General features: G+C 51.6%; 2 protein-coding genes across 5 annotated transcripts in view; one reads left to right on the top strand and one right to left on the bottom strand.

The window, feature by feature from the left end:
* The window catches only part of LOC135177059 (cysteine-rich venom protein kaouthin-2-like), a 216,639-nt gene that overhangs the window by 34,447 nt on the left and 156,738 nt on the right, over positions 1-25,454 (bottom strand). The window lies entirely within an intron of this gene.
* Positions 1-25,454, top strand: part of RIN2 (Ras and Rab interactor 2) — an 80,081-nt gene that overhangs the window by 1,861 nt on the left and 52,766 nt on the right. Inside the window, exon 1 of one of the 4 annotated variants that reach the window (XM_064146719.1) lies at positions 2,989-3,291. The exons of 1 other annotated variant lie outside the window; for it this stretch is intronic. The gene's annotated coding sequence lies outside the window, so the exon portion shown is untranslated. Of the gene's footprint in view, positions 1-2,988; positions 3,292-5,043; positions 5,113-6,717; positions 6,796-25,454 lie in introns of those variants that run through there. 2 more of the 4 variants (XM_064146716.1, XM_064146717.1) reach the window with 2 other exon arrangements.

Genomic DNA, 25,454 nt, shown 5'->3' with positions numbered 1-25,454 from the left:
GATGTGGCACCATTCACCACCACTCTCTGAGCTCTGCCATCCATCCAGTTCTTGACCTAGCACAGAGTGAATCTGTCCAAGCCACCAGCTGCCAGCTTGGCTAGGAGCTTCTTCTAACATCCAGTGTGACTCTCCCCACCTCCAGCTTTGCTCCATTCCCCCCAATCCTATCACTACCTGACAGCCTAAAAAGTGCCTCCCCAGCTTTCTTGTAGCCCACTTCAGATCCTGGAAGGCCACAAGAAGGTCATCTGGGAGCCTTCTCTCCAGACTGAACAGCCTCAACTCTCTCAGTCTGTCCTCACAGCAGAGCAGCTCCAGCCCTCTGCTCATCCTCGTGGCCCTTCTCTGGACACTCTCCATCACCTCCCCATCCCTCTTGTCCCAGGGGCTCCAGAACTGGGTACAGTACTCCAGACGGGGTCTCAGCAGTGTGGCACAGAGGGGCAGGATCACCTCCCTGGCCCTACTGCCCCGACTTCTCCTGCTGCAGCCCAGGCTCTGCTTGGCTTTCTGGACTGCAAGCACACACTGCTGGCTCCTGTTGAGCTTCTCCTCCAGCAGCACCCCCAAGTCCCTCTCCTTAGGGCTGCTCTCCAGCCACTCACTGCAGCAGTACTGTGTTCAGCACAAAGGAGATGGCTCCCAGTGGCTTATCTGCCATTTCTCTTCTCTATAGAATCATAGAATCAACCAGGTTGGAAGAGACCTCCAAGGTCATCCAGTCGTGATGTGGCAGGATTCTGGGACAGGAGCCAGTGGCAGAGGAATGCTGACATAGGAATGCTGCTTGCCTCGAGAGAAGGTAGCTGAAGGGATGAATAGTTCCTGCTCCTTGCTGCAGCTGCCAGGGTGTGACACAGACCAGCAAGTCTGTTTCCTGTTCCCTCAGGATCTGCTGAAGGCACTGCAGACCTCAGGAACACTCTTTTCCTCTGTACTGTGATGGACAGAAGGTATTTTTAGAGCTAAAATTCCCATATCGTTTGGGTTTGGCCCAGGCCCAGGCAAAGCCAAGCTGCATGGGAAAGCCTCCCTCACCTCACTGGGGTGTATAATACAGTGGTCAGCAGCTTGGGAAGGCTAAATGACATTTCTAGTCTGGACTATTTCAGTCCTTCAGGGCATCCCATTGATGCTTAAAGCCTTCTGCCTAGACAGTGGTCTCCACCCCACACCCATATGGTGGCAGACATAGCCCAGCCATCTAGGGCTGGGAAAAATCTGCTTTTCTGCAGGCTTGTTGTATGTGTAGAAAGAAAAATATCAGGCTGAGCCCACACTCAGGGCTGGACTGAGGGGGCCCTCGACCAAGGGGAAATAAGAAATGCAAGCAATAAAGCTTTACCTAGTGCCTCAGGTATTTGAAAGGCTGGATGTGGCAAACTCTTTTACACTAAGTTTTCTCCAGTCCTCAGAGCTGTTCTGCTCCAGTTTGGCAGGGCCATGTCCTAACCTGCCTCTCATTTACTGCTTCTTGTTTGCCTCAGTGCCTGGCAGGTGCTTTAGTGAACCACTCCCTAATGCTCTGGGGTGGGTGGGTGGTGTCTCTCTCCTAAGGGTAGCCAGAGGCTCTGACAGCTGTGCCAAGCCAGGAACTGCAGAACTGGAGTTCAGTACCATCTACTAGGCTGCCTAAGTAAACCACACCAGCTTCCAGAGGCAGCAGGACTAAAAATTCAGTCATGGCATCCCTCATGACAAATGATATTTGATGACAAAGTCCTCTGTGGTAATGCACAGCAGGTGGTGCAGAAAGGTGCCAGTGGCCTTGGAGATGGCTTGCAAAGCTCACCACTGCTTTCACAGCTGGCAAACAGGATTACTTCCAGCTGCCTCCAGCTCCCACTAGGAAAGTTTCACACCTCTCTATCAGAAAACAGCTACAGACTACATGAAAGCTGCAGCAATAAAAGCTGCTCAGATGCATTAAGCAGTTTGATCCATGAGCCAGCTAGGACTCTTAAGCCTGAAGGTTAAAGGCCACTTTGACAAAGGCCACAGGATAATGTAAATGTCATAGAATCAGTCAGGGTTGGAAGGGACCACAAGGATCAGCCAGTTCCAACCCCCCTGCCATGGCCAGGGACACCTCACACTAGATCAGGCTGCCCACAGCCTCATCCAGCCTGGCCTGAAACACCTCCAGGGATGAGGCTACCACCACGTCCCTGGGCAGCCCCTTCCAGGCTCTCACCACCCTCATGCTGAAGAGCTTCTTCCTAACATCCAGTTTGAATCTCCCCATTTCCAGCTTTGCTCCATTCCCCTCAGTCCTATCACTCCCTGACAGCCTAAAGAGTCCCTTCTCAGCTTTCTTGTAGGCCCCTTAAGGTACTGCAAGGCCACAATAAGGTCAGCTGGGAGCCTTCTCCTCTCCAGACTGAGCTGTCATTGTCTGTCCTGCTTCCTCAAGGCAGGGAGGCACCTGCCTTTGGTTTCAATGCTCCAGCGCCCCAAGTAGGCTTTCCCAGCTCCCCGTGTCTTTGGGTATGCTCCTAATCACACTCGGCATGCCAGCTGCTGTCCTTCGTGTGGCTGCAAGCATTTTTAATGGGAGAAAGCAGCTGCCAGGCTGGAAGGAAAATCCTGTTGTCGTTGTCTTGTTATTGAAGTAACCTGCACTGAAAGACATCTCATAAACTCGTGAAGGTGAGTGTCTGGATCCTGGAACGAGCCACGGAACGGTCGCATCCTAGCACCACAGATGCTGCCGTTTATTTGCTTCGATGTGCTGGCAGAAGTCAGTCGGGGGAGCATCACAGGTGGCAAGCCAGAAAGGGGTATGAGAAGAACCTCACCTCTCTCCTTGGAGGCAACGGGGCACGGCTCGACCAGGCTCTGCCGCGGTCCCCGTACACCGCCAGCGGTGCCAGATGACCGATCGCAGGAGCGGCTGAGGCTCGGTCGTGCCCACCTCGGGTTCTCCGCCCTCGGGTGTGCCTGATGCCGCTTGCCGGCGCTGCCCGCGGCGGTGTCCGGAAGGCAGGACAGCGGAGAGGCGAGCGGCGCCGGGAAGCTCCCCGGGCGAGCATGGTGTCGGCAGCCTGGGGAGCGGAGCGCCGGGCCGCCGGCAGCGCTGGGAGGGCCGGGAGCAGGAGGCGGGCACATGGCGCAGGCGTCCGGCCCGGGGGGAGCCGGCTCCGGGGTGAAGGGAGGGGCGGCCCGAGCTGAGCGCGTGAGGGTACGGACCGCGCTCCCGCCCCGAGCCTCGGCTCGGCCAGGCCAGGCCCGGCTGGCCGGGGGCGGCTCCCGCCAGCGCTGCCCGTTGTTGTTGGCCACCGGCGTAAGGTAAGGAGCGGGGGAAGCGCGGAGGTCAGCCGGCTGCGGGAATCCCGGCCCAGGTGGGGCCGGAGCCGGGCAGAGCGAGCCCGCGGGAGCGGGGCTTGGGCGGCTGCTAGAAACCGGCGGTTCGAAAACTCACCCGGGGAGCGAGGGCCGTGGAGCCGGTCGGGGCCGCCGTGGAGCCGGTCGGGGCCGCCGTAGAGCCGGTCGCGGACTGACCCTCTGGTGCCGTGCGGTGCTGGGAACCGTTGCCCCCTGCCCCGCCGCCACGCAGGTGAGGAGCCGGGCTGAAGCCGCTGCTCTCTTCCTCCCCCTTTGCCCCGCTGGGCTGCCTCCTCCAGCAGTGGCCGTGGCCAGGGGCAGGCCGGGTCGGGCCCGTCTCTCCGCGGCAGTTCCCGGGGGACGTGCTCCGGGGAAGCGCACTCGGGTCTGGAGCTCCGCAGCTCGGGTGCTGGCCCCTGTCCGGCCTGGTCCGGGGCCCCGCTGCCCCGCCGTCGCCGTCTCCCTCCTGCTGCGCTTCCCTTCTTGCGCAGCCGGGCCAGAGGGGCTCTGGCGGAGAAGCTTGGTGAGTGTTTGCCCTGCGGTGCTAACGCAGCGCGGGGCCTGCGGGCAGCGCCGGCCGTGCAATGCCCTCGGCCAGGCTTAGGGCAGAACCCTCAGCTGCGGCACCCCCATCCCTTCTCTGGCTGCAGTAGGAGTTCCCGGGCTCCAAGTGGCGGGGATACAATCCACGTCTTGCCGGTTCCTTTTCTCGGAGCTTGCCTCGTAAAAGCTATGGTTACTTTAAGTCGCACAGGTCTGATGAAGTGCACAAAGTGTGCTTTTCTCTGCCAGCGTGCTGAGTTTGCTTTCTCGTCCGTCCAAGCTGCGCACCTCTCGTGTGCTTTGTTTGCTTATTTCCTAAAGTGTGGCTCTTAAACCCGTCTGTGTAAGGCACATCTTAGCGTGCGTTTGCCAGCACAGCTGTGCCGATGAGGTTTGAGCAAAAGCACCAGGCGTGCTAGACTTAGAGGCTGGATTCTGATCTCAAAGGTCTTTTCCAGACGAAACGATGCTGGCCAGTGATTTCTACCCGATATTTTTGTAGGCTGTGCTAGTTTGAGCCTAGCTAGAGTATTTGGTGAGTAGAATTAGATGACAGGCTGTGAAAAGGAAACAGTGTTGATGTCTGCTGCACTCATAGGCTTGCTGAGATGGATAAGAACAAGAACATAAATATAGATTAGGGAGTCTCTCTCTGGGCTTTTTGGCCTGCACTTCTCTCTCTAACCTGTCTGACTAACCCATCTGCTTCCTAACCCCCCTGCCGACCCTCCAAACTACCTTAAGCATAAGGCAAAGTCTGGGGTAAGGTAGAGGAGTGGGGAGAAGGTGGGAGGGTGGCTGGGAGTCCCTGCTGGGGACTCGGGTTTCTGGGAGGGCTACTGTGTTTCTCGGTTACTTTTTAACTGGTCTATATCTGCATAGGTTGTAGCTATCTGCTTGCCTGTTGTGCTAAGCTGTCAGTGTAAAGCTTGACTCAATTTCCAGAGCCGCTGAGTCCAGCCTTGGTGATTTTCTTAAGTGTGGGGGGGTGGGGAACAGCCAAACCATCACATAGGGGCAAAACCTCGGGGGGTGAACACATCAGTGCTTGCAGGAGTGACCTCGGTTAGAACACAGCTGGTGGGGGAGCAGCTGAGGGTCTTATTAAGTGGCAGAAGTGCAGTTGCCCAGGTGTAGGCTGTAAGGCTTCTGAGGCAGTGTTTAGGACAACTACTTAAACCTGTGGACTCTGCCACTCCATAGCAGCTCTGCCTTCAATTCAGCTACATCTCTGTGGATGCTGTGAGTAACTCTGTGTTTTGCTGGGTTTGTTGTTCATTGAGTTTGTTCAGCTTGGAGAGGGCTTTGGGGAAACCTTATTACCATGGACCAGTACATAATGGGTGGCTATCAGGAGGTTAGAGACTGTAATGGGTACAGGTTATTCCTGGGCAGATGCCTGTTGGACTCCAAAGCAAATGCTTCCCCATGAGGAGAGTTAAAGATTGGAATCATCTCCCAAGAGAAGCAGTGGATTCCCTTACATTGGACTGTGATGGTTTGGATGTTCCCCCCTCCCACTTTAGAAATCACCCAGACTAGACTCAGCTGGCTCTGGGAATGTGAATGAAGCTTATCTTTACAGCTAGCACAGTATACAAGCAGATACTTACAGTATGCACAGTTATACACAGAAATAGACAAGGTAAAAGATAACACAGAAACACAACTCCCCTCCCAGAAACCTGAGTCCCCAGGAGGGGCTCCCAACCACGCCCTCACCTTCCCCCTACTCCTCTCAACCTTACCCCAGTCCTAAGGAAGAATGGAGGTTTGGCCAGGGGGTTAGGAAGCAAAGTGGATTAGTCCAAAATGGAGGGTGAGGTTAGGGGGTAAGATGCAGCTCAGGCAGCAGCCCCAGTGAGAGTGGTTATCTATGCTTTTGTTTCTTGTTCCTATACTCTCAGCAAGCCTGTGAGTGAAGCAGACATCTCCATTGTTTCACAGCCTGCAGTCTAGTTCTTCTCACCAAAACATTCCAGCCTGCTTCAAACTAGCAGATGGACAGTTGAAGACTCAGCTTTACAGGGTGCTGGACCGTCTAATCTCAGCAACTCTATGACCTAGAAAGGTTGGGGAATGTGATCCATGGGGTCCTTTCCAGCCTGCGTTCCGCAGTTCTGTGGAAATGCGCCGGTGTAGCTGTGGAACCAAGCTCTTGGCTTGTCTCAGGCCAGCTCTCTGTTGAGTTTCAGACCAGCAGGAAGGCTGTGGCAAGTAGAGTTGTCTGCTCATCATGCAGCTTTGCAAGAAAATGTGCTGTGGTTCCAAAGAAGTCTCCTGTGTTTTGCTGTGTGTAATCCCAGGATGCGTGTAATTTCTTTGAGCAGATTTGTATTCAATCTTTGTGTTAATTAAAGCCATTGAGTAATAATTACCAAGAAGATCAGTACTGTGGGCAGTTCTGATAATTAGGGTGGAACAGCTGTTTGGAACAAGATCCCTTTATGTTGTTGGGAATCCACTCACTAAATAGGTTTTGAGCTGCCTTTTTTCTGTAGGTTGGAGACTGTTTATGTTTGGGGGTTTTGTTTGTTTCTGTTCCCCACAGGTTTGGGGGCAGTACTGCTGGAAATGAGTTTCCAGGGTAAGGTGTCCCTGCTAGGTGAGTTTGTCAAGACCCAGTTGTGTGGTAGCTGTGGTGCAGATTTCCTCTCTGGCTAAGGCTTTAGAAGCACAGCTAACACAAATATTAGTCTGTGCTGAGAAACTGATGCTCTTAAACTTAGGAATTCAAAGAATACTTTTGAAAAACTTCTGGTAGCTTAAGGGATTTTTGTGCTCAGCAAGGTGCAGACCCAGGAGTGCTTAATCTCTACTGTTCTCTGTTTTCCCTCAGAAGTTCAGATTCTCTTGCGCCAGAGCTGTGCCGCGTGAGTGGCGTGAAGCTGTGCTGCCCAGAGCTCTGCTGGCACGCTAGCTGAGGTGTGTTGAGGGCTCTTGTGGCAGGCTTTGGTAGGTTGCTCTATCACCCTGTTGCACTTTCAGCCAACTAGGTGTCTCGTCCAGCTCTGAGGTGTAGTCATGGTGTCCTCTGCTCCAGCGTCTTCCTCCTGAGGTTGCTGAGGCATGTAGTGTGGGAGCAGCTGCGTGATGGTTGCTAAGGGGACCAGGAAAGTTGTCTTCTGTTGCGCTCACAAATGTCTAATGCAGAAGACAACCAGCTTTTACCTAGGGCTTGGTGGCATTTTGGGGTGGTTTCTGAAGACAGAGCAGGGACAGCAGTTACTGAGGCACTGAATGGCTGGTATAATGATTGAATTTTTCACAAGGGAGATGCTGCTTTGGAAAAAACCCACAGCAAAGGCAGAGCAGTATGTCCGTGTAGCAGTTAAAGAGCTTCTGTTGTTTGCTAGGATAATGGAGCTGTTGCATCACTGTGCTAAGTCACTGATGAATCTCCTGTCAGCAGCAGGAAACTGATAGAGTGCTGTATGAAGTGGGTACAGCCTCAGTCCTTTTCTTAACTCGCGTAACCAAGCTGGAGTCACAGCTTGTTAGCCCCGCGGGACCACTAAGGGGCTCTGGACCAAGAGCTGAAAGAGGCTCAAGAGTGGAACCATGCTCTTGCCTTCCAGGCAGTTGGTTCTGTGCTCATGGGTGCTGCAGGCTCCGTGGCTGTGCAGGACTTGCCTGTGGCTCTAAATACTCTGCATATCATACAGATCTCAAAAGTAAGAGGTTTATGCATCTCTACTCTGTAACTGGAGGTTTATCAGGATAGGCCTTAAAAAAAAAGGCCTCTAAAATTCCTTACTGGTTGCCTGGAGACAGGGCAGAGGCAAGTGTTGCCGGTTTGCTTTGCTCGGGTCACTCGTCACTGAGTTGGTAGTGTGCCTCAGGAGAGTGGACTAAATTGGCACCCCATCTTCCATTGAGCACAGAGGTGATGCAGTAGGGCCTGCAAGAAGTAGGGGCCGACAGGAAGGATGGAGAGAGACTGTTTGCAATGGCCTGTAGTGATGAGGGCAATGGGGTAAAACTAGAGATTAGATTTATGTTGGGTATTGGGAGCAGGCTCACAGTAAAGAGGTGGAACACTGGAACAGCTTGCCTGGGGAGGTGGCTGGGACTTCAGCTCTGAAGATATTAAGAGTGAGGCTCGAAAGGGCTCTGGGCAACCTGATCTAGTTGAGGATGTCCCTGCTGACTGCAGAGGGGGTTGGAGCAGATGACCTTTGGAGGTCCCTTTCAGCCCAGGCCATTCTATGGTTCTGTGACCTGGGTAGCTGCGTGGTCAAATTGCCAATGCATGTTTTAGTTAAGAACACTGATCATAGATTATTCCTGACACACAGAATGCTCCATCAAGACACATAATGCAAAGCAGTTGTCTCATACCTTCTCAGGGAGCACGCTACTGAGAACTGGCAAGGATGTCATGTCCACTTGTTAGCATTTATGGTCCTTATCACCTAGAGTAGGACTACTCATGGTGGTTAGTTTTATCTGATCATTTACCATCTGCAGTACCAAATCCTATGACACGCTGGTTCAGCCTACCAAACTTGTTCAGGAGTTGGAGAAGGAGAAAGCTCTGGCAGGGACGTGGAATTTTGTTTGTCTCTTGGCTGCTGTGAGCTGCAACACAATTTGTTTGTGGAAGCGCAGCTTTGCATTCCTGACTCTAGAGTCAAGTGCTTAGGTGGTCTGCTCCTGCTTTTGGTCTGGGCCCTGTGTGGTGCTTACCTGGCAGGGGAGGCATTCTGTAACCCAGACTCTTTGGCCTAGAGGGCCTCTTGCAGATGGATCACGATAAACATGTACAGTCTATGCTCTGCTTTCTTGTTCCACACTGCCATACTAATTAAAGGTGATGAAGGACCTACAAGACATCACAGTGAGTCTCAGCCCATGGCTGTCTCTGTGCTGGACCTCCTGCATTGAGAAGCACCTGCTTTCCCAGCTGGTGATGTGCTTGGCATGATGGAGACAGGGTCGTGCGGCGTGGAAGCACAAGTCCTTTCCTCATCCAGGTGCTGCTCTGCAAGCAGGTCGTGCATGTGGAGCATAGAATCAGAAAGGTTTAGGTTGGAAGGGACCTCAAAGCTCAGCCAGTTCCAACCTCCTGCCATAGGCAGGGACACCTCCCACTACAACAGGCTGCTCAAGGCCTCATCCAGCCTGGCCTTGAACACCTCCAGGGAGGGAGCAGCCACAGCCTCCCTGGGCAACCTGTGCCAGTGTCTCACCACCCTCACTGCAAACAACTTCTGCCTAACATCCACTTTCAGTCTCCCCTCTGCCAGTTCAAACCCATTACCCCTTGTCCTGTCATTCCCAGACCTTGTCAGCAGTCCCTCCCCAGCCCTCCTGCAGCCCCCTGCAGATCCTGGAAGGCCACTGCAAGGTCTCCTGGAAAGCCGCTCCAAGGTCTCCTGGAAGCCTTCTCCTCTCCAGGCTGCCCCATGGAACACAGTGAGGGGCAGGCGTTCACATGCAGCACAGACCACTTTGTTGTCAGAGAGGGCAAAGGTTGACTTAGCAAGCATTAGGCTCTGTCCCGGTGGGTGTGCTGCTCTGGCCCACCCAGCTGAGCAGCAGTGGCTTGCTGTGTGGTCAGTGGTGGCCGTGGGGGGAGTGCCTTACTCCCACAGCCCACACCTGGTGCCTGAGGAGGTGGAGGAAGCAGTCTCGGCATGGAACTGCTAGCAAGCTGCCTCTTCCCAGCCGTCTGTTACTGCCTCAGATTTTCAGGCACAGCAGAAACCAGAGCGATGTAGCATTCCCGGGACCTCTGACGCTTGGGAAATCCATTGTTTGTGAGGACCACTCCTGAGGCGAAGGAGGGTGGACCCAGTTCTCTCCAGACAGTAGGTTTCGTACTGTAACTTCAAGTGAAAGATGAAAGGTGCTGCTCAAGCCGGCTTTCTGGCCGTGTTGTGTTTGTGTGGTGTTGGTTTTCCCCCTCCTGTCTCACTGTTGGAAGCCTGCAGAAGGATTAAAGTGTGCTCGCTAAGGGAATTTGCTAACATCGTTGGCCATGAAGTTGCAAGCGTCTGTCAGTTTGCTGTGTGCTTAGGAGACGTTGGGGGATGCTTTGTTTTGCTCTGCTATGCAGTCTGAGTTAGGCTGCAGTTATTAGAACATTATCATCTGCCTGCTGCAGTGCTTTGGGAAGATTTTGCCTTTCTGCCTGGAGATCAGCACGGACAAACTAGACATGAAGGGAAAAGAAACAAGAATGTGGAGCTGCTGTCAGATTCTCTCACTTTGGAAATACTGCTCTTAACAGCTCATTTGGAAATTGCTGAGGTTTAATTACCCTGCTGAGGAGGCTTGCATGTTCTTTGAAGCTGGTAGAGATTTTACTATCGGTGTTAATCGGGAGAGGAATGTGAAGATCTGCCCTTGGCAGAGTGAAAGTAGCAAAAGGAGGTTGTTGGGAGTCCTCTGTCAGGACTAAGCCATTTTTTCTATGATATGTGATTGTGATAAATGACTGTTAACGATGCTGCAGCGTGGAGGCTTCTGGGCTGTGAAGATGATGTGTAACATGATGAGGGTAGCAGGAGACAAAGGAAATACTTTTTTACTTCATCTTGGACCAGGGTTTGCAAGATGGGTTTGTGGATGGAAGTTATTGGAAGGTGTGTTACCCATGACTTGTCTCTGAAGAACATCTTGAGCACTGCCTTCAGTTTTGGGCTCCCCAGTTGAAGAGGGACAGGAATCTGATGGAGAGAGTCCAAGGGAGGGCTATGAGGATGATGAGGGGACTGGAGCACTGCCTGGTGAGGAGAGGCTGAGGGACCTGGGGCTGCTTAGTCCGGAGGAGAGAAGACTGAGAGGAGATCTAATCAATGTTTCTAAGTATCTGAGGGCTGGGGGGCAGGCTCTGCTCACTGCTCCCTGGGATAGGCCAAGCAGCAATGGATGGAAGCTGCAGCACAGGAGGTTCAGCTCAGCACAAGGGGGAACTTCTTGACTGTAAGGGTCCCGAGAGAGGCTGTCCAGAGAGGTTGTGGAGTCTCCTTCTCTGGAGCCTTTCCAGGCCTGTCTGTATGTGTTCCTGTGTTCCCTGAGCTAGATTGTGTGGTCCTGCTGTGGCAGGGGGGGTTGGACTGGATGCTCTCTTTGGGTCCCTTCCAACCCCTGGCATCCTGTGAACAGAAGCCCTGCTTTGCACATAAACAGGTGTTGTGTTCCTGACCTCGAAGAGCCTGGAATATTGAATCATTTTGTGTGGTATTTAGCACGGGGGGACACCTCTTTAGCTGCAAGGTGCTGCTGCTCCAGTAGGACTAGTAGTGTGCCACAGATCGCCTCTGGTGAGGGATGCTGTGTCCTGGAGGCAGGGAGTTCATGTGGCCCAGCCAGGAGCTATAAAGATAGAATGATTGTATTTTCCTGAGCACCACTGTCCCAGACTGTACACAGAACTGGTTTAGGTTTGTTTACAGGTTCTAATTCGATCAGGAATTCTTCAGAGGATGTTATGGACAGATGCAGAGACTTAGGAAGCCAGGAGATGGGAAAGGCTAAGCTGTAAGGCAGCTTTACCCCACTGCCAGTCAGGCTGAGCAGAGGATTCAGGAAGCAGCAGGCTTTACAGAGGTGAGAGAGGTGTTTGACGATGATCCCTGGCTGGATTCCTCTGCGGCTCGGCTCGGCCTCCTGGTGCTGCAAGCAACATCCAGCGGTCTGGATCCATGCGGCAGCAGCCCAGGGCAGGCGGCAGAGCCACCAAGCTCAGAAATGCCTCTGGACCCAGCTGCCCCGGGACAGGGATTGGTGGAAGCGATGCTGCTTCAGCAGCAGCAGAGGAGAGCCGCACTGCTGGGGTCCCCCCAGTCCCGAAGGCAGCCGGGAAGCTGGCTGCTGCTATGGTCCGGGAGCAGCTGGGCCTGCGTGCTGCAGGCAGCTCTCTCGCAGCACTCCAAGGCTTGCCAAGCCTGCAGGTTTGCATAGGAGGGTGCAGGGTGGGGAGAACCATCCAAAGGCAGGGACGGTGCAAAACCCAGAGCTGGGTGCAAAGGCAGCAGCTGTCCAAAACGGGAATTCTGCCGCAACAGGAACCTGTCCTGTCGGGAGCCCTTTCAAGGCAGGAACCCCCTGGCCTTCTGCCTTGCCCTGTTTGTGCTTTTCTGGAGGAAGTGCCCATCTGCCACGTTGCACTGGGCACCAAAGCCAGCCCAGCACCGGCCCCACTGCAGCGTGCAAGGGCCTCCCCCTGTGCCCCCTGCAGGCCCAGGGGACAGCAGGTTTTGCACTGCCTTCTCCCCATTCAAACCTGCCCTGGGGGGTGGGAGAAGGAAGGACTTTGAGTACTGTGGAACATGCTGACAGTCATCTGCCCCAGACTCATGTGTACAGGCCTGGAGGCAGGAGCAACTTCATTTCCATAGAGCAAATGCTGTTCTTGCTCCAGCAGCTCCAGAGTCTGAATGTCACTCAGACTCGACACAGTGCTCCAAGCACGGCTGTGGAGAAGGACAGGAAAAGAAAACAAACCCTTTTTTTTCTTTTGTTTGCACCCAAAGTGATGTCTTGATATTTTTTGAACACAAATCCATGCATTCCAGTAATGAACTCCAGGGCATGGTGACCCAGACTTGTTGAAGCATTAAAATAACCTGCAGCCTTTCTGGTTCTCCTGCCACATGTGATGTGTGTTACCTATGCTGACAGGCCCCTTCCCAAGTTGTCTGCTCTTCCTCTTAACCCTTTGCTTAATAGTTTCTCTTAATGGATGATGCTTTTTGAGAGTGTGGCAAAATATGTATTTAATTAAAGACATTTGAGAATGGATGGGTGGAAAGCAATGGAAATACCTGCTTGGCTGCCTCGACTGAGTTCCTTGCTGAACTTAGTGATTCAAATGAAGCTGAGACCATGGAGGTGTGGAGCATGGAAGGATGACAGAAGACAGGTCTGACTGAACAGCCAGCACAGCACACTGAGCCACAGAATGACTCAGCTTGGAAGGGACCTTGGGGATCACCCATTCCAACCTCACTGCCCTGAGCAAGGCTCCATTTCAGCTAGGTTTAGTTGCTCAAAGGCTCATCCAACCTGTCCATGAATGCCTCCAGGGATGGGGCATCCACAGCCTCTTTGGGCAACACACTGCAGCACCTCACCATCCTTGTACTGAAGAATTTCCTGAGGTCCAGTCTAAACCTGCTCTCCCTCAGCTTGAAGCAACTCCCACCTGGCCTGTCACTAGACACCCTCAGGAAAAGTCTGCAGCCTTCCTGTAGGGCTCCCTTCAGGTATTTGAAAAATCATAGAATGGTCTGGCTTGGAAGGGTTCTCCAGAGGTGATCCAGTCCAACCCCCTCTGCAGTCGGCAGGGGCATCCTCAACTGGATGCCCAGAGCCCTAGCAAGACCCATGTTGAATATCTTCAGCAATAGGGTCCCAACCACCTCTTTAGGCAACTATAAGGTCCCTCTGGGGTCTTCTATCCAAGCTGAGGAGTACCTTGTTATGTCTTTCTACCCTGAAGATTAGGAAGAGTGTGTCTAGCAGAACAAGGGAGGTTCTCCTCCCCCTCTGCTCTGGGGAGACCTCATCTTGAATACTGTGTTCAGTTTTGGGCTCCCCAGTTTCAGAGGGAAAGGGATCTGTTGCAGAGGGCTGCAAGGATGATGAGGAGAGGCTGAGGGCCCTGGGGCTGCTTAGTCTGGAGAAGAGAAGACTTAAAGAGGACTTGATAAATGTTTATAAGTATCTGAGGGCTGCCAGGTGCGGGGGGGACAGGCTCTGCTCACTGCTCCCTGGGTTGGGACAAGGAGCAATGGATGTAAGTTGCAGCAAAAGAGGTTCCACCTCAATACAATGGGGATTTTTTTTCCTGTAAGGGTCCCAGAGCACTGGCACAGGTTGCCCAGAGAGGTCGTGGAGTCTCCTTCTCTGGAGACTTTGAAGGCCTGTCTGGATGTGTTCCTCTGTGATCTGTGTCAGATAGCATTGTCCTGCTCTGGCAGGGGGGTTGGACTGGATGATCTCCTTGGGTCCCTTCCAACCCCTAACATCCTGTGATCCTGTGTTAAGATGCTTGGTCAGGTACTGGAGGCAATAAACCAAATACCCTGGCAAGTGGTGGTTTCTCTGGCATGGACCAATGGAGAGGGTTCCCAGCTGTTGTCTCCCAGTTAAACCAGTGTCCCTAACCAATGCAGCAAGGTCCTGCCTTCTTCTGAAGCTTCGTGCTGACTGCAGGTGAGCTTTCTGATAAATTTAACTTGGGTGTTTAGTAAGGGCCAGACTGAGGTCTGGGTGCATCTGCTGCCAGTTTTGGGTCTGCATGTGTGAGAGACTGCTCACCACTTTTTGCAAAGCGGTTCACATTTTAAGCTGATTTTTTTTCTTTCTCTCCTTCCATGACCACAAGACAAAACCATAACCTTCACAAAAAGAAACATGCATGCTTTTGCCAGCTGGGCTTTGGCCTTATGGACTGTGATCCGTGAGCTGCTGATACTGTCATTTCTGAGGAAGGCAGATATTGGCAGCTGTGAGATGCTGGTTCTCAGTGACTTGTTGTAGTAAGCTGTTGTAGCTACAGCTGGGGGTTTGAAAAGCAGGCATTTCTTCACAGTGTTCGCAGCAGTCAATACAAGATGAAAAATCGTAGCTGGGAAGCTGTTGACTCCCTGACCATCATCATGAGGACATCAGGCAAGTGGGCCAGGCCACCCAGCAGCCTGACACCCCTTTTGCAGAGCACTCTGCAGTCCCCACAGTTCCCAGCCAAGCCTTCACCCTTCAGTGCCACAGCAGAACAGTCGCAAGACCCCAGAAGTCCCTAAAAGACATGTAGATGTGATGCTGAAGGACAGGCTGCCCAGGGAGGTGGTTGAGGCCCCATCTCTGGAGGTATTCAGAGTGAGGCTGGACAGGGCTCTGGGCGACCTGATGTAGCTGAGGATGCCTCTAGTGACTGCAGAGGAGGTTGGACTGGACGAGCTTTGGGGATCCCTTCCTGCCCATTCTATGATTGTTTAGTGGTGACTTTGTAATGCTAGGTCAACAGCTGGACTTGCTGACCTGAAAGGTCTTTTCCAACCAGAGTGATCCTGTGATAAACACTTCAAATAGGCTGGGGGAAGGAAGGCAGAGTTCTTGCAGCGTGTTTGCTGAAGGCCACACCTGCCTGGTTTGCCTGCCCAGGAGCCTCGAGGGTGCTGTCCTTGTGCCACAGGACAGCTCCAGCTTTGTACTGTGGCTCTCCTAGCACCTGCCGAGACAGCTGGTTAAAATGATGGTTGTTTTGGAAGTTGGCAAGAGCTCCCTTTGGCAGGGTGTGGTTGGAAATGTGAACGCTCTTACTGCTAGGAGTTTGGGCTGGACTGACGTTAATAGTGGCTGTAGTAAAACTCATATCCTGAAGCCTTTCTCTGACTCTGTGAGACCTGGGAGCTGCTGCTGAAGTCTCTCTAAGCTGTTTTTAAGTAACTGACATTTTAGAAGTAAACTTCTCCAGTAGTTAAAGATATCAGTTGTAAAACTCTTTTGTTAAGCCCACTACAAATGTGGGTCAAGAATCTATTTGCCCTTCTCCTGTGTCCCTGAAAGGTTCCCTTCCTGCCTGTTCTGCCACGTGAGAAATAGGCTTTGAAGTGGGATAGAGTCCAGGAACTTTGGTTGGTAGTTTTTTGCTGTGTTAAAAGTTAACTGCACAGCAGGAACGTTTGAGTCTTCTCAACTTGTCATGTGGAACTACTCAGCCTCAGTTCTAACTTGTCATGGTCTTCATTTTATATAATATATTCTAGAATGGCTTGGGTTGGAAGGAACCTTAAAGGTCATCCAGTTCCAAAGCCTCTGCCACGGGCAGGGACACCTTCCACTGGCACAGCTTGCTCAAAGCCTCATCCAACCTGGCTGTGAACACCTCCAGGGAGGTGGCATCTGTGACCTCCCTGGGCAGCCTGTGACAGTGTCTCGCTGGAAAGAACTTCTTCCTGATCTGCAGTCTAAATCTGCCCTCTTCAAGCTTCAGTTCATTCCCTCTACATCCTACCAGAACAAGCCCTTGTCAAAAGTCCTGTCCCAGCTTTCTTGCAGATCCCTTCCAGAGATCTATACACTTTGCAGCCTGCATTGCTTGGGAGCATTTGACACATTGCTTGGGGCAGAGAGGAGGAAGGCAGACTGACCATCCACTAGCAGCAGCTTTGCTTCAGCTAATGCAAATCTTGGCTTTAGCCATCCCATACACATTCTGACACTGCTGTTTCTTGCACTGATAAATGCTCATCCATTTTGGCAGGAGTTCCCCAGAGAGATATTCTTAGTGTTTGGGTTGCAGTGTGTCCCTTTACATATTTCACTTCATTGCCAATTCTTTTTCTGGAAGTTCTGATCTGCCAAGACAAATACTTAAATGGTTGGAGTGCAGATTTAGGGGTTTTGCTGTCTGTATGAAAAACATAATTTCATGAGTGACAGGACAGATGTCAGCTATCACTTAGAGTCTATTTCCCATATGGTTAACAGCAGCTCGGGGAGTCAGAGAAGTGTTCTGGCTCTGTCTTGCATGTCCTGTTCCTTGCTAAAGATAATACATTGACATGTGCACACCCTTTTGGCAGGCATACTGGGCCCCTTTGCTAGTCTTCTGTTTGCCATGCCATAGTCTCATCTTGAGAACCATTGCATTTACTATTCCAGTGAGATGGGGTCTGATAGGGTGTCCTGATTTTTGGGTTGGTTTTGCCTGTTTGTGTCTTTTTGTTTGTTTGGTGGCTGCACACTCCCAGCTCCCTCAGCCTCTCCTCACAGGGCTGTGCTCCAGGCCCCTCCCCAGCCTTGCTGCCCTTCTCTCAACACCTTCCAGCTCCTCAACTTCTCTCTTGAATGAAGGAGCCCAGAACTGGACACAGCACTCCAGGGGTGGCCTGAGCAGTGCTGAGCACAGGGGCAGAAGAACCTCCCTTGTCCTGCTGCCCACACTGCTCCTGAGCCAGCCCAGGATGCCACTGTCTCTGCTGCCCACCTGGGCACTGCTGCCTCCTCTGCAGCTCCTCTCTACCAGCACCCCCAGGGCCCTCTCTGCCTGGCTGCTCTCAGCCACTCTGGCCCCAGCCTGTAGTGCTGCTTGGGCTTGTTGTGGCCAAAGTGCAGAACCCTGCCCTTGGCCTTGTTCAGTCTCATCCCCTTGGCCTCTGCCCACCCATTCAGCCTGGCCAGGTCCCTCTGCAGGGCTCTCCTACCCTCCAACAGCTCCACAGCTGCTTCTAGCCTGGTGTCATCTGCAAACTCACTGATGTGGGACTCAATCCCCTGCTCCAGATCACCAACAAAGATATTGAACAGGACTGTGCCCAGCACTGATCCCTGGGGCACAGCACTGGTGCCAGCTGCCAGCTGGATGTGGCACCATTCACCACCACTCTCTGGGCCCAGCCCTGCAGCCAGTTCTTGACCCATATCAGAGTGAATGTGTCCAAGCCACGAGCTGCCAGCTGTGCCCGGAGCTTGCTTTGGCAGATGCTGTCACAGGCTTTGCTGTGGTCCAGGCAGACTGCATCCACAACTTGCAGTTTGCAGTAAAGTTCTGCAGTGCAAAGCTGAAGGGGAAAAACCTTGGTTCTGGCCTTTTGAGCTAAGAGCAGAGCAGCTTACAGCAGCTGCTTCTGTTACATGATGGACTGTAAAGGCAAGCACAAGAGCTTTGTTCCTGCTAGAACCTTGTAGTGGCATTAGGAAAGCTGATTGCAGCAGTCCCCTGAGCTGGTGAGGGAGGGGATGGGCAGAGTGGATTAGCAGTGTGTCTCGGCCCATGTTGTCCAGGGTTACTCAGCATCACATCCCAGCTAATTACTTGGAGAATGAGGGTTGTTGGCCTCACTGAGGTGTCTCTGGCCTGCTCCAGTTGTCCTTTGTGCAGGCCTTGGGGGAAATAATGAATCATGCTTGATTTGTGTCTATAGGAGGAAGCTGTTACCAGCTTCTTTCTGGGCATTGTTCATGTTCAGCTTCTCCAGAAGGTGTTGGGACAGGACTTTGCAAGTAGGAGACAGAGGACAGTGGTCCTGCTCATGTGAGGTGATGATTGACAAGCTGTGAAAGAAAAATGTTTCTTTTCTCCTTGACTTGCCTTTCGGTGCTATGCTTCCAGAGTGACAGAATCATAGAACATTATTAGAGGTTGGAAGGGACCTCCAGAGATCATAGAGTCCAACCCCCTGCACAAGCAGCATCACCCAGGGTAGTTCTCACAGAAAGGCATCCAGGCAGGTTTGGAAAGTCTCCAGAGAAGGAGACTCCACAACCTCTCTGGGCAGCCTGCTCCAGGCGTCTGGCACCCTCACTGTAAAGCAGTTTCTCCTCATGTTGAGGTGAAGCCTTCTCTGTTCCAGATGTAGCTGCTCCTTGTCTTACTGCTGCTGACTGCCAAAAGGAGCTTGGCCCCAGCCTCTCAACACCCACCCCTCAGGTATTTGTACACACTGATGAGGTCCCCTCTCAGTCCTCCCTTCTCAAGCCTAAACAGCCCCAGGTTTCTCAGTGTTTCTTCATAGGGCAGATGCTCAAGTGCCCTGATCATCCTTGTGGCTCTAAGCAGGAGGAGAGCAGAAAAGGAAAGAAATGATGAGTTTTAGGGGTGGATTGAATTCCCCTAGGCCAGTCACAGAAGGTAGAGTTACTCAAGAGATTTGTGACTCCCCAGAGTCTGCTTCGTGTTTGTGCAGGGGATGCATCATAGCTGAGGTACAGAGTAAAGAGAAAAGGTCTTGTTTATTTTAAGTGCTAATAGACTTGGAAGGTTTTCTTTCATGTTACTGAATTTATCCAGAGAAGCTGTACAGAAATAACTGGCACCAGATGCAGAAGCAGAAACTGTGGCATGTAACCACAAGCCCAGTTTTCACCCACTGACAGCTGTCTCTGTTTTCCTCAGAAAGGGAATGATGGAATCTGTGTAGCTGTTAAACAGTTCTCTCTTTGTAAAAGGACCAAGCAAACCTGCATCCCAGGACATGCACGCAGCGATGGCCAGTGGTTGCTGCTCACAGCCATGGGAATCTTCTGGTACCAATGTGTCAGCAAGAATTAAACATGGAAGAGACTTTGTTGTCTGACTGCTGCCTCACTTCCTGGGCATGATCAGATTTGATTCGCATCAGACAGAAAAAGAGTTTGATGGTGTCACTTTTTACTTGACCTGACTGAGCCCAGCACAGAGCCACAAAGATGCTGAAGGGAATGGAACAGCTCTGTTAGGAGCTGTGCTGCTGGGAGAGGAGTCTGAGAGGTGACCTCAGCAGTGGTTATCAATATGTAAAGGTGAGTGCCAGGAGGCTGGGGCCAGGCTCTGCTGGGAGATGCCCAGGGACAGGACAAGGGGCAAGGGGTGGAAGCTTCCCCATGTAAACATGGGGAAGACTTTTTTCCACTGTGAGGGTGACAGAACCCTGGCACAGGCTGCCCAGGGGGGCTGTGGAGTTTCCCTCTCTGGAGGTATTCAAAACCCACCTGACTTTCCTGTGTGATCTGCTATAGGAGATCCTGCTCTGGCAGGGGGATTGGACTGGATGAGCTCTGGAGATGCCTTCCAGCCCCTGACAGTCTGTGACCTGTGAACATAATGTCATCCTGATAGAGTAAACATGTGATTTACTTCAGCATAGTCTGCTCTTGTCAATACTTTGACCTAGTTTCACCATTCCAACTTACTGAGGCTTATTTTCTTCTGAAACACTTATTTTGAAACACTTTGTCCCAGGAGAGAGGGGAAAGAAAACAAACTGTTTACAGAAGCAACCTAATAGTGGGGAATCACACACCCACACTTCCTTCTTCAGGAGTTCTCCTGCTTGTAGATTCTCTGAACTCATAAATTCAGTGAAGAAAGAGAACTTTTTAGTAGTAATCAAACGGGTCTTGGTGTGGCTGGTGCTGCTGAGGAAGCGAAGTGTGGTGATGATTGTATTCCCTCTACGAACACTGGGAGAGCAAAAGTAGGTTGAACGGAGAAGGGGAAAACTGCTTGTCCTAAAATCCAGGGAGAGGGAGGTCCTCGTGTGTCCTTCCTTTTTTCCTGGAATACTGTGTCCATTTTGGGGCTCCCTTAATTCAAGAGACAGGGATCTGCTGGAGAGAGTTCAACAGAGAACTACAAGGATGATGAAGGGACTATGAAGAGAAACTGAGACCTGGGGCTGTTTGGTCTTGAGAAGCCTGAGGGGGGGTCTGTCAGTGTCTATAACTGTCTGAGAGTGGGTGTCAAGATGAAGGTGCCAGGCTCTTTTTGGTGGTGCCCTGTAATGAGACAAAGAGCAATGGGTTACAGGGTAGACCGCAGGAGGTTCCATGTCAACACAGGGAGACGCTTCTGTATGATGAGAGTGACAGAGCCCAGGCTGCCCAGAGAGGCTGTGAAGTCTCCCCTGGAGACTTTAAAAACCTGCCTGGATGCATTCCTGTGTGACTTGCCCTAGGTGATCTTTAGCAGGAGGGCTGGACTCGATCTCTCTGAGCCACTTCCAACCCCTACCATTCTGCAGACAGCCTGGGAAAGCCTTTCAGCCTTTCCTGTTGCTGTCAGAGCCAGGTGGTGGCTGTATCATCAACATCTCCCTCTTTATACACAAGGGTCCATATGTCCTGATCTTTTGAGGAAAGAAGCAGATAGACAAGTTATCAGGGCAGTGGTCTTGTTTCACCTTCTCACATTCAGGTGAGATATTGGGAGAAGCAAGAAGGATGAGAAGGCTGCTCAAAGCTGTGTAAAATGCCAGATCTTGGAGACATCATGCAATAGGAAATTCTTTTGTCTTTCCAGGTGCCTTATGCAAATGGCTAGGGAGAAAGGGATAGAAGATAAGAGCTTTAGTAGGAGGTAAGAAAATGGTTAAAACAGCAAAGTGTGCAGAGAATCTGGTTGTTGGTGGAAAAAGAGTAGAGGCATGGGAAGGCAGTAGTAGCCTTTGCATTGATGATGAATTGCATGTCAGCAGTAACAGAAGGTGATGGAGGTACCCAAGTTGGTTATCAAAGGGAGAAGTTGTAGGGAGAGGTCAGAAGCACCAATTGTCCTCCGAAGGAGGATGAAGAAGAGCAACATGAGGACAAGAAGGATGACTTGAGTTTACATGACTTGGAGTTACAGAGAGTGAGACCCAAGCCAGGAAGCTCAGGTGAGTCAGCCCCATGGCCCATGTATAAAAAGCAGTAAGAGGAGTGGAATTAATGTGGGACAGACATTTCAGTAGCTTCAGGTTTGAATTTCCTGTGGTTTGTTGGTGTCTAGCATAAACTTTTGTTTTTCATTATTTAATTTTTCTTCATAAATGGATGGGATGGAAGAAAAGAAAACCAATATTTATCAGAATAGTGTGTCATGCTTGGCTTCTTGGCCACAGCAATGATCAGAGGGCTGCAGAACCTCTCCTACAAAGACAGGCTGAAAGAATTGGATCTGTTCAGCCTGGAAAAGAGAAGGTCTCAGGGAGAACTTACAGCTACATTTCAGTATCTGAAGGGGACCTGCAGGAAAGCTGGGGAAGGACTGTTTAGAAGGGCTTGTGGTGATAGGATGAGTGGCAGTGGTTTGAAACTGGAGCAGAGGAGATTGAGATTTAGGCTGGACATCAGGAAGAAGTTCTTGACAGTGAGAGTGGTGAAATACTGGCACAGGTTGCCCAGGGATGTGGTTCCTGGAGACCTTCAAGATCAGACTTGATGTGTCCCTCAACAGCCTGCTGTATTTGGAGGTGTCCCTGCCAACTGCAGAGGGCGTGGAGAAGATGACCTTGGAGGGTCTTTTCCAACTGAGCGCAATCTGTGAAGTTCTAGTCTTGTGTGATAGCAGGCCAGGGAACTTGAGAAGATTGGAACCTTCTGAAGGGTTATCCAAATGGAAGCCACTTTTACAAGTGTATTTCTCTGACCTGTCCAAAGGCAAAACAAGACATGAATGCACCAAGTACAGTCATTCTCTCGTAAGAGATGTGGTTGTGTCCTTCACCGTTAAGTGCTGTGCCAAAGGAAATGACTTGGGGTTTTATTCCTCTTCAGTAATGTGGAAAGTATCCATGGGAGCAAGCAGGAAAAGGTTGTTTAGTGGAAGGGAGGAAGAAGAAACTGGAAGGGGTGCAGAGAGACAGCCATAGCAGCAAACATTCTCTTGGTAGTGTGCCACATTCAGCAAAGCTCAAGGGCTGGGTTTGCTGAGCATTCAGTATTTGCCTCACTGCAGGCTCCTGTTGGAAAGAGTGATCCCATGTCTGTCTGTGTCTGTGGAGCCCAGGCAGGCCAGCTCTTGACACTTCTCAGATGGCATTTCCAAATGTCTGTGTTTATGGCTTCAGAAGTAGATAAAAGAAGAGGGTAGACAGCTGTAAGACAGCAGATCAATCCAAAACCTACTGGGACTTAAAACCTCTCCTGGGAGTGTCATGCTGAGAGAAGTTCAAAGTAATTCCTCTTTATTCTTATCTCCTAGAAGGCTGCCAGTAAGTAGGTTCAGGAACCAAGGGGGGAAAAGCAGCCTGCAGGCGAAAGGTTGGCTTAGGCAGGAGTGATGACCAGCTGAAACTGGATGTAGAAAGAGGCATGTGGAAGTCTGGAAGTGATGTTCCCCCTTTAGATGAACTCAGGTAAATATACCCAGCATGGAGTAGTTCAAACCCCCTGAAGATCTGAGTCTGCCTGGGGAGCAGATCCTTAAGCAGTTTCTGCTGGTTTGTGGCTGAGAGCATAGTGAGCTGAAAGGAGCCCTTGGAAAGCTGCCTGTGATTTTAACAGCATTGCTGTGTTAACCAGGATGAGGAGCATTGATACTTCAGGATGCAAATACAGGTGTCAGGAATTATAGCCCCAAGGAAACTTAAACTGTTTGTGACATCTTCCAGTATCTGAAGGGGGCTGCAGGAGGGCTGGGGAGGGACTACTGACAAGGTCTGGGAATGACAGGATGAGGAGGAATGGGTTTGAAGTGGCAGAGGGAAGATTGGAACTGGATGTTAGGCAGAAGTTGTTTGCAGTGAGGGTGGTGAGACACTGGCACAGGTTGCCCAGGGAGGCTGTGGCTGCTCCCTCCCTGGAGGTGTTCAAGGCCAGGTTGGATGAGGCCTTGAGTGACCTGTTCTAGTGAACAGAGAGAGAGCCCTGCAGAGGGACCTGGCCAGGCTGCATGGGTGGGCAGACTGAACAAGGCCAAGTGCAGGGTTCTGCACTTTGTCCACAACAAGCCCAAGCAGCACTACAGGCTGGGGCCAGAGTGGCTGAGAGCAGCCAGGCAGAGAGGGCCCTGGGGGTGCTAGCAGAGAGGAGCTGCAGAGGAGGCAGCAGTGCCCAGGTGGGCAGCAGAGACAGTGGCATCCTGGGCTGGCTCAGGAGCAGTGTGGGCAGCAGGACAAGGGAGGTTCTTGTGCCCCTGTGCTCAGCACTGCTCAGGCCACCCCTGGAGTGCTGTGTCCAGTTCTGGGCTCCTCCATTGCAGAGAGATGTTGAGGTGCTGGAAGGTGTTGAGAGAAGGGCAGCAAGGCTGGGGAGGGGCCTGGAGCACAGCCCTGTGAGGAGAGGCTGAGGGAGCTGGGGGTGTGCAGCCTGCAGCAGAGGAGGCTCAGGGATGACCTCGTTGCTGTCTGCAGCTACCTGCAGGGAGGCTGCAGCCAGGTGGGGTTGGGCTCTGCTGCCAGGCAGCCAGCACCAGAACAAAGGGACACAGTCCCAAACTGTGCCAGGGCAGGTCTAGGCTGGATGTTGTTAGGAAGTTCCTGGCAGAGAGAGTGATTGGCATTGGAATGGGCTGCCCAGGGAGGTGGTGGAGTCTCTGTGCCTGGAGGTGTTGAAGCCAAGCCTGGCTGGGGCACTTAGTGCCATGGTCTGGTTGATTGTCTAGGGCTGGGTGCTAGGTTGGGCTGGATGAGCTTGGAGGTCTCTTCCAAACTGGTTGGTTCTATGAAAAGGAAGGAGACAGGGGAGTTTGCCAGCTGAGGTTTTTGCTGAGGAGAGGGGAGCCTCCTGTTCTTCTTCGTTCTCCTGTTTGTCACCATTCTGCTCCTGGGCACTGCTTTCCCATTTATTGGGTGTAGTGGGCTGAAAATTGCCCTCAATAAAGTCACCAGTCTAGCTCAGAAGGCTTGGAAGCAAATGAAACTGTGCATTCACCAGGCTGGGTGTAACATTACATGCTTCAGACTGACATTGGTATTTGTTTTGCTGTTCCTTTCAGCCCATTTTTATTTCAGTTCCTTTTCATTTCTTCTTTTCCTGATCCTCTTCCTCTGCTGGGGAGGAGTCATTGGGTGCCAAAGCTTCTGCTGCAGTTCAGCCTTGCCTGGAGAGGAGCAGCTGTTGCTGTGGAGGTCTGCAGTGCCTTGTTCTACCTGTACCAGGAAACCAGGCTTAAGAGTGAGTGTGTGTGCAATGATGAGTGTCAGAACTGACAGAACCTGGAAGCATAGAGGCGTGTCAGCAGCTGGGATGTGATTTTAACCTTATTTCACTCATATGAATATTTATGTCATCTAGTTCTGGTTGCCTTTACATCCTATCTGCCTTCAGTTTTCTTCTTTATGGAAAGGGTAATAATCTCCTGGGGGAATTCCTCTGACTTATTAGTGAGAGGTAATTTTGGTGGCGTTGCATTTCAGGTGTCAGATTCACGAGGCACCAAGAGGCACCCTGAGGCAGTAGTGAGCACAGTTCACCTGTCATCTCCTCATTGCTTTGGAGAAGTTAATGAGTGGGGTGTATTTCTGCTTCTCTTTTTCTTTGTTTCCTGGGAAGGATTGCAAACAGTCTTTCATGGCCCTCCTGCCTGTGTAGTGAGTGTCTCTGAGTTGTGTTTTCTGGGCTCGTTGTGTGCAGAGGTAATGCTGCTCACTGACATCATAGCGGTGGCAGCCAGGCTTTCTTCAGAGGAGAGGTCACATAAACTCATGATTCACAGATGTCATTGGGTTAGGGGGGACCCTCAAACCTCATCTTGTCCAACCTCCCTGCAGTCACCAGGCTCACCTCCAACTACAGCAGGCTGCCCAGGGACACATCATGTCTGATGTTGAAGGTCTCAAGGGACAGGGCTTCAACCAGCTCCCTGGGCAACCTGTTCCTGTGTTTCACCATCTCATTGTCAAGAACTTCCTTCTGATGTCCAACCTAAACCACCACTGCTCCTCATCCTGTCACTGCAAGCCCTTCTAAACAGTCCTTCCCCAGCCTTCCTGTAGGTCCCTTTCCGATGTTGAGATGTAATTATAAGGTCTGTCTAGAGCCTTCTCCAGGCTGAACAAAGCAAATTCTTTCAGCTTCTCTTTGTAGGAGAGGTGCCTCAGTCCTCTGATCATCTTTGTGGCCTCCTCTGGACCACAAAGCAGAGATAAGAGTGAAACCAGTGCTTGAAGGGAACAGAGATTGGTTGGTCAGGCAGTGTTTGTTGTCTGCAAGCCTTTTCAAATGCTCTCAGATCACAGAATGCAGATAGATGACACCGTGAAGAGTACTTTGTCATTTTTGCTGTGTGCATGGTTTGTTTGCTACGAGCAGTGTGCCCCTGCATTATTTGAAGGGGAAAAAACCCAAAGACTGTAAAGCCTTTCTGCAGCCAGAAGAATGGTGGAAATTAGAATCTTTTTTGCATAAGCCCTGCACTTTTTTCTGCTTGTGGATACAGCTGTGCT

The sequence above is a fragment of the Pogoniulus pusillus genome, chromosome 7 (assembly GCF_015220805.1).
Source record: "Pogoniulus pusillus isolate bPogPus1 chromosome 7, bPogPus1.pri, whole genome shotgun sequence".
NCBI classification, from domain to species: domain Eukaryota; kingdom Metazoa; phylum Chordata; class Aves; order Piciformes; family Lybiidae; genus Pogoniulus; species Pogoniulus pusillus.
Note: the sequence above shows the minus strand (reverse complement) of the source record. Positions and strands in the feature narration are given on the sequence as shown.